The following is a 14,731-nucleotide window of genomic DNA, read 5'->3' as shown; positions in this document are numbered from 1 at the left end:
CTGGATCAGGCTTCGCTGCGGATTGCGATGAAAACCTGAACATCGTCAGTTTTAATAGAAATCAAAACCTACTCCCGTAATATTAAGTTTCTGAAATTAAATTTTTGTATAGAAAATTTAACTATTCGACTTTTGGTTTAAAATTGAAAAATTTAGTTAAAAATTCATGTATTTTGCTTAAAATACATGTATGGTTGAAAATTTTACTACTTTTTTGAAAATTAATTTTTTAACTGCAATTTTAACTATTCCAGTTTTGATTTTCTATTTAGTTCAGAATTTATGTATTTCGTTAAAAATTGGTCTTGTTTGGTAGAAAATTAATCTTCTTGTTTGAAAATTCAACTACTTGATTAAAAATTTAACTTTTTTATTGCAAAATCATTGTTTTTGGGTTGGAAATTCATTTTTTAACTGAAAATTTAACTGTTCCCGTTAAAGAAACATCATTTTGTTTAAAAATTATTAACTTTGAAAATTAATATTCTGGGTTAAAAATGCATTCTTTTTTTGTTGAAAATTCAATTATTTGTTTCTAAATTAATCTTATTTTTGGAAAATTCAACAATTTCTCCAACTGTTTTTTATTTAAAAATGAAATATGTTTGGGCTGAAATATAAGCGATTACATTTTTAATGGAGAATTTATCTGTTATTATCTTTAACGTTGAAAATTGAACTATTTTGTTATAAATTCATTATTTTCTGGTTGCAAATTAAGTTTGCAGCAGAAAGTTAATCATCTTGCTTGATAATTTCACGTATTTGTTAGAAAATTCCACTATTTGTTTAGAAGTTCATATATTTTAGTGGAAATATAAGAATTGTTTTTAGAAAAATTAATTCTTTTTGGTTCCTAATTCACGTGAGTCTATAGTTTAGGCCGAGGGGTGAAGTTCCGAGAAGCGCTTACCTCCGATTAATTTGAAACTCCATATACCTATGTATTTGGACGCGCTGATCACGAATATGATAGTGAAAATACCTGCAAATTTTATTTTCATGGTGAAAACCATAAAAAAACCCATAAAAATCATGTTTTTTCACGTTTATCTTAGTGAATAGTGAAAATTTATAAAAAAAAGCTTCAAATAAAAATGGTAGATTCTTTAAAAATACATATTTTATGTTCAAAATATATTTTTACCCTACGACTGACAGTTTCTGAGAAAAAAAAGGGAAATGTCGGTACGAAGTGTAGAGTTGCTTAGGTCACACACAATACCCTTTTCAACGTGTAATGGGGGGCGGGAAGGCACACCTATGACCGGCCACAGAAATAACTTAGGTAACACACGACCCCCTTTCTAACGTATCATGGGGGGGGGCGCACCCCTGTGACTGGTCCCAGAAAAAACTTAGGTCACACACGGCCCCTTTTCCAACGTTTCATGGGAGGGGGGCGGGAAGGGATCCCAATGACTGGTCACAAAAATAACTTTGGTCAGACAAGACTCTTTCCAACGTGTCATGGGGGGCGGGAAGGCAGCCCTGTGACTGGCTACAGAAACAACTTAAATACCACACAACCCCCTTTCCAGCGTCTCATGGGGGCGGGAAGGCACCCCTCTGACTGGTCACAGAATTAGACTCAACCTTCCAAGAATTGTTTATGTTCAGTATTTCTGCGATTTTCAATATTTAACGTCCATCCAGCTTTCCAGGAATTTTTCATGCAATTTAAGTCGCACCGCTGAACATTTTGCAGTATATCTGTGATTTTTCAAATTTATCGTCTATTTTTGCGAAAACCATCAGTCGTAGGGTAGAAACATATTCAACACAAAATATGTATTTTCAAAGGATCCACAACTTTTATTTGAAGCTTTTTTATAAATTTTCATTATCATGTTCGTCATCGGCGCATCAAAATACATAGGTGTACGAAGTTTCGAATCAATCGGAGGTAAACGCTTTTCGGAACTTTATCCAGGCCGAGTATTCCACTATAATTAATTCTAATCTAGAGTAAAACAATTCAATCTGGAGAGATTTTAGACAATCCGGAGTAATTCTGCATATTACAGGTAATCCAGGCTAATCAGATATAACCAGGAGTAATCCGCCTCCACTGGGCCGCACTCCTAAAAGTTATTTTCCCTTCGTGTATGAAAAAAATGACTAATGAAAATTCCTGAAGGAAAAAAGAAAAAGCGAATCGTTTAACCGACAAAGCATTAAAAAATATTCTACACTTTATTGGCATTTTATGTAGCAGCCTGCCATCAACGTATCTATAAATTTCTTCAATGGTATAATAAAGCTTCTAATTATTTCCCCTCTTCATTTTATGCTCCCATTCAATTACTTTTCTTCCAACTCGGTTGCAATCCAGGGTTAGCATTTAATTTGAAAGCAATTGCGCGCTCGTCGTCGGTAGTAGAACTTCCTCGAAGAAAGTCCTTTTCATTGGATCGCACCGAGATCGCACGCGAGGTATCGCTTAGCGTACTATTTCGTCCGTTATATCACGGATTTTAACTGTAAATTGCAGAAGATACAGTACCCGAGAGTTTGTGGCACGTACAGTGTGCCTGGCAATTAATTTACCGCGCTACAGTATCTGCGCACTTATTCGCGAACGGGGCAGAACGGGGTAAAGCGAGGCAAAGTGGACTTCGCAGTTGCTTTCACGTTCCCAGGACCTAGCTCAAGGCATTAATTCCTTTTCTTCGCGCAAACAAACATGCCCTTTTCGTGTTGGCCGTGTCCGATCCCAAATCGGCATGCCTATCCCAGAAAAAAAGATTTCTCATACATTTTCTTATTAGAGTAGAAAGTTCTCATTGAAATTTTTTTTCTTCCAATTTTATTGGCCCAGCCTCACCTACTTTATGAGGGCGTGGGTTATCGATTGTTTGCTGTCCTTTTTTTACAAAAACGTGCCCTTTCTGTGTTGGCCATGTGAGGTGCCAAATCGACCTGCCTATCGTAAAAAAAAATGTTTGCTAGATTTTCTTATTAGAATAGAAAGTTTTATTTAAAAAAAGATTTTGTTTTATATCTAATTTTATTGGACCAGCCTCACTTACTTTATGAGGACGTGGGTTATCGATTAATTGCATTCCTTTTCTTCACACAAACATGCCCTTACGGCTTCCAAATGAACCTGCCGATTTCAGAAACAACGATTTCCGATTCATTTTCTTATCAAATTAGAAAATTCTCATCGAAAAAAGATTTTTTTTTCACATCCAATTTTATTGGTATGGCCTCGTTTACTTTGAGACCGTGGGTTATCGATTGCTTGCATTCATTTTATTCGCCCAAGCATTCCCTTTCAGATATCAAATTGCCCTGCCTTTTCCAGAAAAAAATAGATTTCAGATGCATTTTCTTATTAGAATAGAAAATTCTGATCGAAAAAAGATTTTTTTCATATCCAATTTTATTGGTCCTGCCTCACCTACTTTAGGCGGACGTGGGTTATCGATTGATTGCATTCTTTTTCTACGCACAAACATGCCCTTTCGGATGCCAAATTGACCTGTCTATTACAGATAGAAATATTTCAGATACATTTTCTTATTCGACTAGAAAGTTCTCATCAAAAAAAGATTTTTTTCGTATACAATTTTATTGGTCCAGCCTCACCTACTTTCTGAGGGCGTGGGTTTTTGATTGTTTGCATCCTTGTTTGCTAATTATGAGGTATAGCTGAAGTGAGAAAGTTATGTTATTAGAAGGCAGTTTACTACACGCTATCTTTATTCTTGGAACTTGATTTTATAATGATATTGCTACCATCAAATTGATTGCTTTCTGCTGTATCACCTCCTACCTGACGAGAAATTTTTCAATGCTATGTTCCTTCGGATTCATTGACCTTTGGAGAATTATAAAGACCAGAGGCAGTTAGAAGGGGTGAAGGATTTTTTCAAATTATAACGCAGATTTGTTTCTATGATATGGGTATTTTTTTACGAAAAGTGTAGTCATGAAATGTTGTTATTGAATTATTTGTAAAATTGATACATTCTCTAAGCACTCTATAAAAGTTCATCAGTGAAATCTCACTGGGAATCAGTGACTCTTTTTTAGCGATTGCGAATAATAAAAATTTTATGAAAACGAGCGAAAATTTTTCTGCGATTCAATTGTATTTCATTGGTTGACCCAGTTAAGAACGACTGAGATTTACAGTGAGTGGGTAGAGAAATAAAATAATTAAAAGTCTTCAAAATTCTTAATTTAAACTCTTATTGAAACAAATTGAAATACACACAGCCAATTTGATACTTATTTCAAGAACTTCCGAAATTATAAAGATAAAGAAATATTCAAAAAGTGTATAATTTAGTAATTTGCAATTTGAAATTTTTATAATTAAACAATTTCGAATTTTAACACATTGAAAATTATTTCAAAACAAACAGTTAATGTTGAACCATTTTGTCGAAAATTCATGTATTTTGCTTGAAATTTGTCCTTTGGGTAAAATATTAATGTTCCTCTTTAGAAAATCGTCTTTTTGGTTAAAAAGTCAAGTGTTATTTAACTTATTCGTCTTTTAATTTGAAAACCTGACTCATTTGTTGAAAAGTCATCACTGGTTGAAAATTTGTCTAGTTTGCACAAATTTATTTTTTATTGAAGATTCATTATTTTAGTTCCAAATGTATCTCTATGGTTAAAATTTGACTTATTCTGTTAAAAATTCATGTATTTTGTAGAAATTTGTCTTTTTTAGGATTAAAAATTTATCTACTTTGTTGAAGAGTCATCTTCTTGATTCAAAATTCATATATTTTGTTGAAAATTTTCCTTTCCGGACTGCAAATTATCGCTTTTTAATTCATTTATATTTTTGAATTTAAAAGTGAACGGTTATTCAAAAAATTCAGCTTTTCAGCTCGAAAAATAAAGCTCTTTCATTGAAAAATAATCTCTAGGTGAAAATTGAAAAATTGGATTAAAATTTATTTTATTTTTAAATTCATTTTAATCATTTTAATTTAAAATTCATCTCTCTAGTTAAAAGTTTAATTATTTTGTTCAAAATTTATGTTTTTTTTTTAATTCAACTACTTGGCTGTGAGTTAAACTTTCTTTTAAAAATTAATTTTTTTAAATTCAACTCTTTGGTAGAAAATTAAACTATTTTGTTGAAAGTTAATGTATTTTGTAGAAAACTTTTTTTCCTGATCAAAAAGTTAATCTTCTTTGTTGGAAAATAACTTTTTTGGTTGATAGTTTATGTATTGTGTTGAAATTTTTTTTATTGACGGAAAATTAACTATTTTATTAGAAATACAATATATTATGACTTGAAATCTTAGCAATTTAAAACGAGTTAATATCTACATTAATTTTATCTAGAAGAATTTATTCCGTATTTAAGAGATTCAAATTAGATTAAAATCAGATTTAAAATTCTTTTTAATATCCAATAATCAGATTAACGTACAGAATTCACGAAAATAAAACCAAGAATCCAACGAATAAATTTGGTCAACCTCCATAAAGTTTTCCTATTTTAATTTGAAAAAAGGATTAAAATTGTCTTACAAAGGAAAAGAAAAAAAATTATTTTTTTGGGCAAAAAATAAAAAAAAGACGAAAGAAAAATGAGAAGGCAACAAACCACATCGTCGAAACAGTAACGAAACAACAAAATAACGCTTCGTTGCTGTTCAGTTGGTCAGGAAAAAGGAAAAAAATTTTGAAAATGAGGGTTCGTGGCTGCAAAAAACTCATTTGATAAAATGAAAATTATTCAAGGATGTCGTCAAAAATCACAAATAGTGCAAAGTAGGGAAGGTTCCTTCTCAATGCGGAAAAGTAAGAGAGGTTCGACAAAAAAGTTGATTTAACAAAAATAATACTCAAATTGAGGACTTTGCAACAGTCACTTCTCGCGTGCACGCATATTAAATGATACCTATATAATTAACGGAACTGACCTATATCCATCTTCATAAAAAATACAAATTTCATCCCATCGTTCATAGACGAAATGATGTAAAAAGCGTGGAATGTAGGTTACAAAAGAGCATTATCGCTAAAGTTAACTGCGGTCGGCAGACTCAGTTTCACTCTCGTGCTGAAAAAAAGGAAAACTTGTTTCTTCGATAGGAACTCAATAGATACGAAGAGTTACGGTATGCGGGCGATTTTTTATTCGAAAGTTAAGTCCGGAATTTAAATTTTTTAAAAATATATTTGTGTAGCATGATAATAAAGTTAATTCTTCACTTGGTATGTAGTCTGTACTTGTCATACAATATGATGATCATATTTTGTTGAACACTTTCCTCTTTACTTCCTTTTACATACGTACGCGGCAGAAGATTCAACTTTCTGGTAGAATTTTTGTGTAAATTGTGAAAACCGGTTCGACTTAAAGGCATCATGAAACCCAAAAAATCTCCTTGACAGCGAATTTGAAAAATGTACACTCTGAACATTTGCGAAATTGAGGTTTTATGAAAACTTGTTCTTTGCGTGAGCAACCTGAATTGCTGCGCTACTAAGATAGCTTTGAAAATTTATTTATCTTGATTCTTTAGAATTTGACACCAATGGATGCTCAATGCATATAAACAATGTTTATATATTTAAATAATGGAATATCCATGCCATAAGGTGTGAAGCAGTCTAAAATTAAAATACAATTATCGGTGCCTTTACTTTCACATATTATAACTGTTGTTCAAATTTCAATTTATTTTCTGTCTTTATTTCGGACTTTATTTTCAATGTAATAGTTGAATTTTCAACCAATAAAAAAAGACCAAATTTGTGCAAAAAAATGATTTTAAAACCAAAAAGACGGATTTACTCTAGAAAAATTGAGTTTTGAAACCAAAAATATAACTTTTCAGAAAAAAAAATAATTTTCTACAACACTAACTTTTTTTTACCCAAGAAATATGAAATTTCACGCCAGGAAAATTATTTTTATATAAAAAAAGGAGACCTTTCGACTAGAAAAGATTAATCTTAAAGAAATGGGAGAGTTACATTTTTAGTTAGAAAATTAATTTTGACCCAAAAAAGGCTTCTCGAAAACTAAAAATATAAAACTTAATAAAAATGATTTCTTAACGAAGTGACTCAGCTAAATCTTTCAAACAAAATAGTTGAAGTTTCGGTTAAAAAAGATTTCAGTTCACTTTTCACGATCAAAATATGGATTTTTGAACAAGAAACAAGTTTATACGAAAACAATGGAATTTACAATCTAAAAAGACTAATTTTTAACCAAAAGGGATAACTTTTTAACAAAATTCTTAAATTCTCAACCAAATAGTTGCAGAATTTTCAACCAGAAATTATTAGTTTTCAACAAAGTTTTTGAATTTTCTATTGAATAGTTCCATTTGTATTGAATAAAGATGTAATTTCTGCTAAAGTAGGTGAATTTTAAAATTAAAAAGAAAAACTTTCAAAAAAGAGTTGAATTTTCAACCTAACAGTTGAGTTTTCATTAAAAAAAGATAAAATTTCTTTCAAAACAGATAAGTTTTTTAAAAAATCCTTAGAAAAATAGTAAAATTGTTTTCAAAAAATTTTCCAGTTCACTTTCTAACACTAGAATAAGATTTGTGAACAATAAGTTAATTTTCTACTAAATAGTTGATTTTTTTTTAACAAAAAAGTATGACTTTCTAACAAGATTGTTAAATTTTCAACAAAAAAGTTGCATTGTTGTCCAAGAAAAATGAAAATTCTACTAAAACAGGTGATTTTTTAAATAAAAAAGAAAAAATTAAAAAAAAATATAGTCGAATTTTCATCCAAAAAGATTTCAAATGACCTTTGAAAACAAAAATACGAATTTTAAACAAAAACTAAATTTTCTAGGAAATAGTTGAATTTTCAACTAAACAGTTGCATTTTTATGCAAGAAAGATGCAGTATTTCTACTTAAAAAAATGAACTTTTAAATAAAAAAGACAAAAAAGGATCATCTTCAGAAGAAAGATTTTACGAATTTAAAAAAATCTCTCGCCCCCCCCCCTCCTCCTCTTGAGTTGTTACGTAATTTAATAAAAGGGCGAACCTTAAACTTTAAAACACAATCCAACTGGGGGCGGCCCTGCGGACATAACCTCAAAAATCATTATTGAATATAATGACAACGACAAAAAGCATTTGAGATACTCATGCATTCCAATTCAAAAATCAGCATAGTGAAATCTTTGGAACCACTTTTTACACATTTTATTTGTTACTGTATCTTATCCTTAAGCTGACCGAGTCATTTCGGTAGCTATAGTTAAATTTTTTATTGAAATGCGAATAGGGCGACCACAATTGATTTTCGAAAATTAGGCCAAACAGTTTTGAAAACTGAGGACAAGTAGGAAAAAAATTTATTTCAAAAAGAGAACAAAGTGGGACATACCGTTTGAAAAACAGGACAACTTATGTGGGACAGAAAAGTTTGAAAAAAGAGTAGAGTAGGACAAAATAGTTGGAAAAGAGGAAAAATCAAGGCATAGTAGAATACAAAGGATTAAATAAAAAAGAAATTTTTCAAATTAACTGTTTTATTAAGTTTTATTAACGCTCAACATCGCATACTTTTATTTTTAAACCCTGATGCATTCTAATCAATATCACAAATGCACACATATATACTTTTCGTATATTAGGAAGTTTTAATAGTACTTTATCTTGTCAATTGGCAAAAGAATCGTTAGATGGTATTGATTGATAAAATTTTGTAAAAAATGTCGAAAAGTTGATTGAAAAAGAAATGTATGATTTTTAAAAACCGGACAAAACCCTGGACAACGTAAAAAATTCTATAGCGCAACCCATACAAGCCCTAAAATGAGGACATGTCCGGGGAAATCCTGATGGATGATCACCCTAAATGCCAAAAGAATGCAATGACTGAAATGTTCCTCGTCGGACATCATTATATTAATTTAATGATTTGTGATGTTAAGTCCGCAGGACCGCCGCCTACTATACCATATTGTGCTTTAAAGCTTAAAGTTCTCCCTTTAAAAATACCATGGCGGAAAAAAGTACAAGTTTTACCAGAAGTTACAAGACATCAAAGTTAAGCCATCGAATTAATTTGTAGAGTTGTTTTAACATCTATTTAGGAATGAATAAATTCATGGGGAAAAAATAATATGGGCTGTCTATCGATACAAGCAGATTGCTTTACTCATCGATAGAACATATATAAAATAAAAAAGAGTATTTTAATTAGAAACTGCTTCACACTTTATGACATAGATATTTCGTTTTTTCAAATTTATGAAAATTTTTGTTCCAAAAGTGGATGGCCGCAGTTCAGACAAAACCAGGAAATCAGGAAAAAGTGAGAGAATTTCTTTAAGAGGCACTTTAAATAACTGTCAAAGATAATAAATTATACATTTTTACATTTTAATTTGAAATTTATTCACCCTGCTAAAAAATAATTCTATGTCAAAAATGTTAGAAGATTAAGATTCTACAGTGCTTTAAATGGTAATGTTTGAGGGAAATGAAAAATTGATTCGGGAAAAATAAGAATTAGAATTGATTAGAATTGATTAGAATTTGTCGTTACGTTTGAGAATTATGAGATATGTTGATGGTACTTTTAAGTGTAATTATATGGTTCTCATAAAGAATTAATAATTTTATTGAAGTCTTACGTTGTTTTATTATATTTATTTCTATATTTATATCAACAATACTTTAGCCAAAATTATTAACTATTATTAAAGGAGGTCATTTGGAAATCTAATTTTGATTTATAATTTTTTTCTGGCTTCACTGCATCAAATGGGTCATACGAAAGTAGCTTTCATTTCGATCTTAAATTATTTTTTTTCAATAGAATCACTAAGCTCAAGATTTTTTCCAATCTGCGGTTAATACTTTTGCAGGAATAATATTTAGAATTCTTTTAATTGAGACATAAGTATTTCACCTAAATTCATCAAAATACTTTTTTTAAATATTGCTTAAAGCATGATTTAAAAATAGCAATTTTAGAAATGTGCAATTTTTTAATTATTTCTTTGCCTTTTTGGAAAATTTAATAAAATGAATAGATTTGTACAGAATCAAACACAAAACTAAAGAAACGATTTTTATAAAACATCAATTCCTCACATCTTCAGAATTTTAATTTTCCACATTCGTTGGTCAGGATTGGTTCTATGATGTCATCACATACAATTAGTTATTACAATTTAAAAAAATAATTTCTAAGACAGTCAACTTTTTTTCCGTGTTCCTAAAAAATGATGTATTTGATATGTTTAATTTAAAAGAGGATTTATGAAGCAAGAGAAAAAATTCTTGATTGATGGTATTCAAGAGGAAAAGTATAATTAGAAAGAAAGCTTTCAGTAATTTTTCATCCACGAGTATAGATCACTTTTGTTCATCTTAAGATATCTTCCGTAGACGCTATGATTTTATTCAATCTCAACGATCTACCAATTAAGAAGTGAAACGCGTAGGAAGAGAGACTTGGATTCAAACTCAGCATTGATTCTTTCTACCGGAAGTTGATTTAAAAATACGATTTCGCCTTTGCCGTTTTTGGAAAGCAATTTTTTATTTATCAGAGGAACACGGATTTTTACGTGATTGCTCATTCATGCGTGATTCATAAACAGTAAATTCCAATTGATGAATTTGATCCTGAAATTGGATGAAAATGTTATGCAACGCTTCTAAGCAGATTTCTGATTTTTTTATTTAATCAGCGAAGAGCGCATTAGAATGGTCCGATTTTGGAGATTAAGTGCCTGTTATAAATTTTTATGAGTAGAAACAGTCATAGACCGCCTAGATACACATTGAAAATTTTGTAACTGATAGGGAGCATTTGAAAAAATGTCCTACTTTTTTAAATCGAAAAATCATCAAGTTTTTGCTTTTGATCAATACTTCAATTATGTAATTTAAAGAAACACTTATTTAGGGTAAAAAAAATAGTTTCTAAGTATATAGAGAATTGTAGCCCAATAATAAAAAATTCGAATTTTTCCTCCACCCTGAAATAAAACTTGTCTAAAACATTTCTTGTTTGTCCTAGAAAGTTTCAAATCATTCAGAAGTGGGAGTCGGAACAAGATTAATCTCTGTAGAAACATTTTAAAAGGATAAAAAATTAATTTTTAGAGTTGATTTTTTTAAAATTAGTTTTTAAAAATGAAAATTTAACTTCCAGTTGAAGATTTAGCTATTTTAATTGAATATTCATCTATTTTGTTGAGCGTCCAACTATTTTTGATTTAAAGTTTATTCTTTTTGGTTGAAAAGTATATGATTATATTTTTTGCTCAAAATTAATATCTTTTGTAAACAAATTTTATTGTTTGTTATACAATTTCATTATTTTGTTCAAAATTCCGAGGGGCCATTTACTCTGAAATTAGATGAATCTTTGCTTTGAACACTCGCTGAAAGTCCATTGACTGCTGTCGACTCTCATCTAGACCAGTAGACAAATTGTAACCATTTTGTTAAAAATTCATCCATTTTAGGTAGAAAATTCTTCTTTTCTTTTTGTTAAAAATTTATTTTTTTATTTCAAATTTAAGTTCTTGGTCTTCAATGGTTAGAAACTGTCTGTTAAAAATCCTTTTTTTGTCGTTGTTGAAGATTTAACATTTTAGTTACAAATTCATCTGTTTGGTTAAAAATTTAATTATTTTGTTAAATATTTATCTTGTTTTGTAGAAAATTAGTCCTCTGAGTAAGAAATTCATATTTTTGAATTAAAAATTTAACAATTTGATTGGATTTATTTTTTATTTTTAACTGAAAATTCTTTCTTCGTTGTTCATAATTTAACTTTTTTGTTTGAAATTAGTCTCTTTATTTTAATACACCTGTTTTTTATTTGAATTAAAAATATTTCTTTGCTGATGTCTTAGTTGAAATCTCAAAGTTTATATTTTTCGTAGAAAATTGTTTTTTTTTTGTGTAGAAAATTAGTTTTTGTAACTGAAAATTTACCTATTCCGTTTCTGGATGATTTTTTTTTGTTTTGTAAATTCGTCATTTTCAGTAGAACTTTATTCTTCTTGATTGAAAATTATTTTGGTTTTGTTGAGGATTAAACTATTTTCTAAGTTCACCTTTTTTTCAATATTCAACTGTTTTTGGTTAAATATAAAAATCTGTTTTAGTTGATACGTCAGCTATTACATTTTTTGTTGCGAATTCGCTTTTTCGGTTGAAAATTAATTGTTTTAACCAAACTTAACCTTTTTCGTTTTTGGATGAAAATTGATTTTTTTAGTTAAAAATTGAATTAGCTGGTTAAAAATTCATGTATTTTACTGAAAATTGGTCTGTTTAGGAAGAAAATTAATCTTTTTGTTTAGAAAAGTTAGTTTTATGTTGTTAAATATTAATTCCTTTGACTGAAAATTTAATTATTTCATTTTTTGTTTATAATTGATGTATTTTTTTTTAATGAAACGTTTCTTAAGGCATTTTTTATTGGTCCTAGGAAGTTGTGAATCTTTAAGAAGTGGGAGTCGAAACTGGATGAATCTAAAAAAAAAAAAAAAAAAAAATTAATTTCCAGAGCCATAATGATTTATGTAAAAATGATCCAAAATGGAAAAAAATTAAATACTTCTAAATACGTATTTCAGAACATTCTTATTCACACAAAAAGCTACTACATTTTAAAAAAAGTGACTCACTGGTAATTAAAAAATCCTTGGCCTTTAAAAATAATCCTTGACTTTTGTATGACCAAGTTATTTGCCTGTCATTTTTATGATTTCCGAAACAATCGAATACCCTGTTATCAGTTAAAAATAAAAAAGAATAATGGATGTATAGATTATTCTATTGAAAATCTTTCAGAAAATATAATAATTCCTAATTTACCACTGATTACAAAATTGATCCTTGTCTTTGAAAGCGAAACGTGTAAAAGTTATGAATGTCGCCTTTCACTTCGCGATTGTCAGTAAACTAATTGCAAAAGGAAATTTGTCATATTCGAGTTCAACTCCAGGCATACTCATTTTTAACAAGCTAATTATGACCAGCTGCACCCAGAAAATTATGGTCTACTAATTCTTAGATTTTAAGGATATAATCGTAAATTCTAGGTCACATTAAAAGTGATTTTGGGAGCCTCATTATCGGCAAAACTACACTTTAAAACATAACAAAATTCTGCTCTAAAACTCAAGTACGTCCCTAATTATTTAATTTGCTCAAATTTATATTTCATTATTAATTGGTCTCTAAAATTTAGAGCAAATTCCGGCTTTTACGACTTATAATTTATGACAATTCTTTTTTCTTTAATTAGTAGTCTGTCACAAGAAGCTCTAAAGTTTCTTCGTAAATTCCGCAAGAAATTCGTTTCAAGGTGTTTTCATTTATTTCATACCGAAACTGAAACTAAATCCAGTGATGCAAGAGTTTTCAATGTGGCGGAAATTACCTTGCTGTTCTTCTCAGATATGCATAAACAATTTTCCGCGCGATAATTTTGCATTAGCAAATACAGGATTCCAGTTTCAAGAGGTCAGGTATTTTTGAAAAAAAAAAAAGAAAAAAATTTTTTGTGAAACAGGGGGTGATAATGTAACTTAAAAAAAAAATTAACGTGAATGCCGGGAAGGTTGAAGTGGAAATGAATGTAAAAAGTTACATAATCGCTCGCGACAAACACTTTATAATATGCATTATGATAACATGTAATCAAAAAATATTGTTGAATACACATTATTGTCGAAAATTTTTGAAACTCCTGTTTTTTCAGCTATTTTTAATTTCTGCAAATTTTTGTAATAATAAATTTAATTCTTTTTCCCATAATAGCACGAAAGCTAGTACAGTTCTACGTATAATATTTAATTATAATAATAATAATTATATATATATATATATATAATAATTTAAAGCAAAATGTTTTTTATCAGGCTAATTAATTAATTAAATTCTGTTGTTAAGTTTTTGCTCATTACTGGTCAAATATTTTTTCGGGCCATGACATATTTTTTCTCTTTTCTTTAGAAAAACAATTTGACGAGTAATCAGCAATTCGAATGTTGAAAACTACCAAAAATATAATTAGCGAAACATGTAGACAATTCCGAAAAATTAAATTTTTCGAAATTTCGAATTACAGAATATAAATAAAAATAATGAAAATATTTATAAACGAAATTAAAATATTCCGATCCTGAATATTAATGAAACTAGAAGAATTCAGAAATTTCAAATGATCAAATACCCAAATTCGCGAAAATATAGTTTGAAATATTACTGTTTTGTATATGTTTAAATAATATTTTATTTTTTAGATATGTGGAATTTCAAGTTTCGGGCATTTGTAATTTTCATAAATTTGAAATTTTTGGAATTTACTAATTTCGACAACTTACTTATTTCGAGATTTTAAAATTTCAGGATTTTGAAAATTCTCGTTTTAAAATTTAGGTAAATATGCAATTTCGCGAATTTAATCATTTCGGACAATTGGAATTTCTGTATTGTTATAATTTCGTTCATCTTCACTTCCAGAATATTTCAATTTGCCGGATTTGCAAAATCCCGAAGTTACAAAAATGCTGAAACAGAAATTTCCCGAAAAACGAAAATAAATATACCTATAATGTTTCTTGACAAAAATTTCAAATTCTCAAAAATTTTTAATTCATCAACTTTAAAATTGATAAAAATAGTAAATTGTTCAAATTTAAAATTTCGGAATATAGTAAATTGCGTAATTTTTAAATTCCCATAAATAAATAAAAATTCAATCAATTGTTTTCTTTTGGAATAA

General features: G+C 29.0%; 1 protein-coding gene across 3 annotated transcripts in view; it reads left to right on the top strand.

Annotated features, from left to right (window-relative positions):
* Nucleotides 1–14,731, top strand: part of LOC117168421 — a 230,340-nt gene that overhangs the window by 25,088 nt on the left and 190,521 nt on the right. The window lies entirely within an intron of this gene.

Source organism: Belonocnema kinseyi, chromosome 2, assembly GCF_010883055.1.
Source record: "Belonocnema kinseyi isolate 2016_QV_RU_SX_M_011 chromosome 2, B_treatae_v1, whole genome shotgun sequence".
Taxonomy (NCBI): Eukaryota; Metazoa; Arthropoda; class Insecta; order Hymenoptera; family Cynipidae; genus Belonocnema; species Belonocnema kinseyi.
Note: the sequence above shows the minus strand (reverse complement) of the source record. Positions and strands in the feature narration are given on the sequence as shown.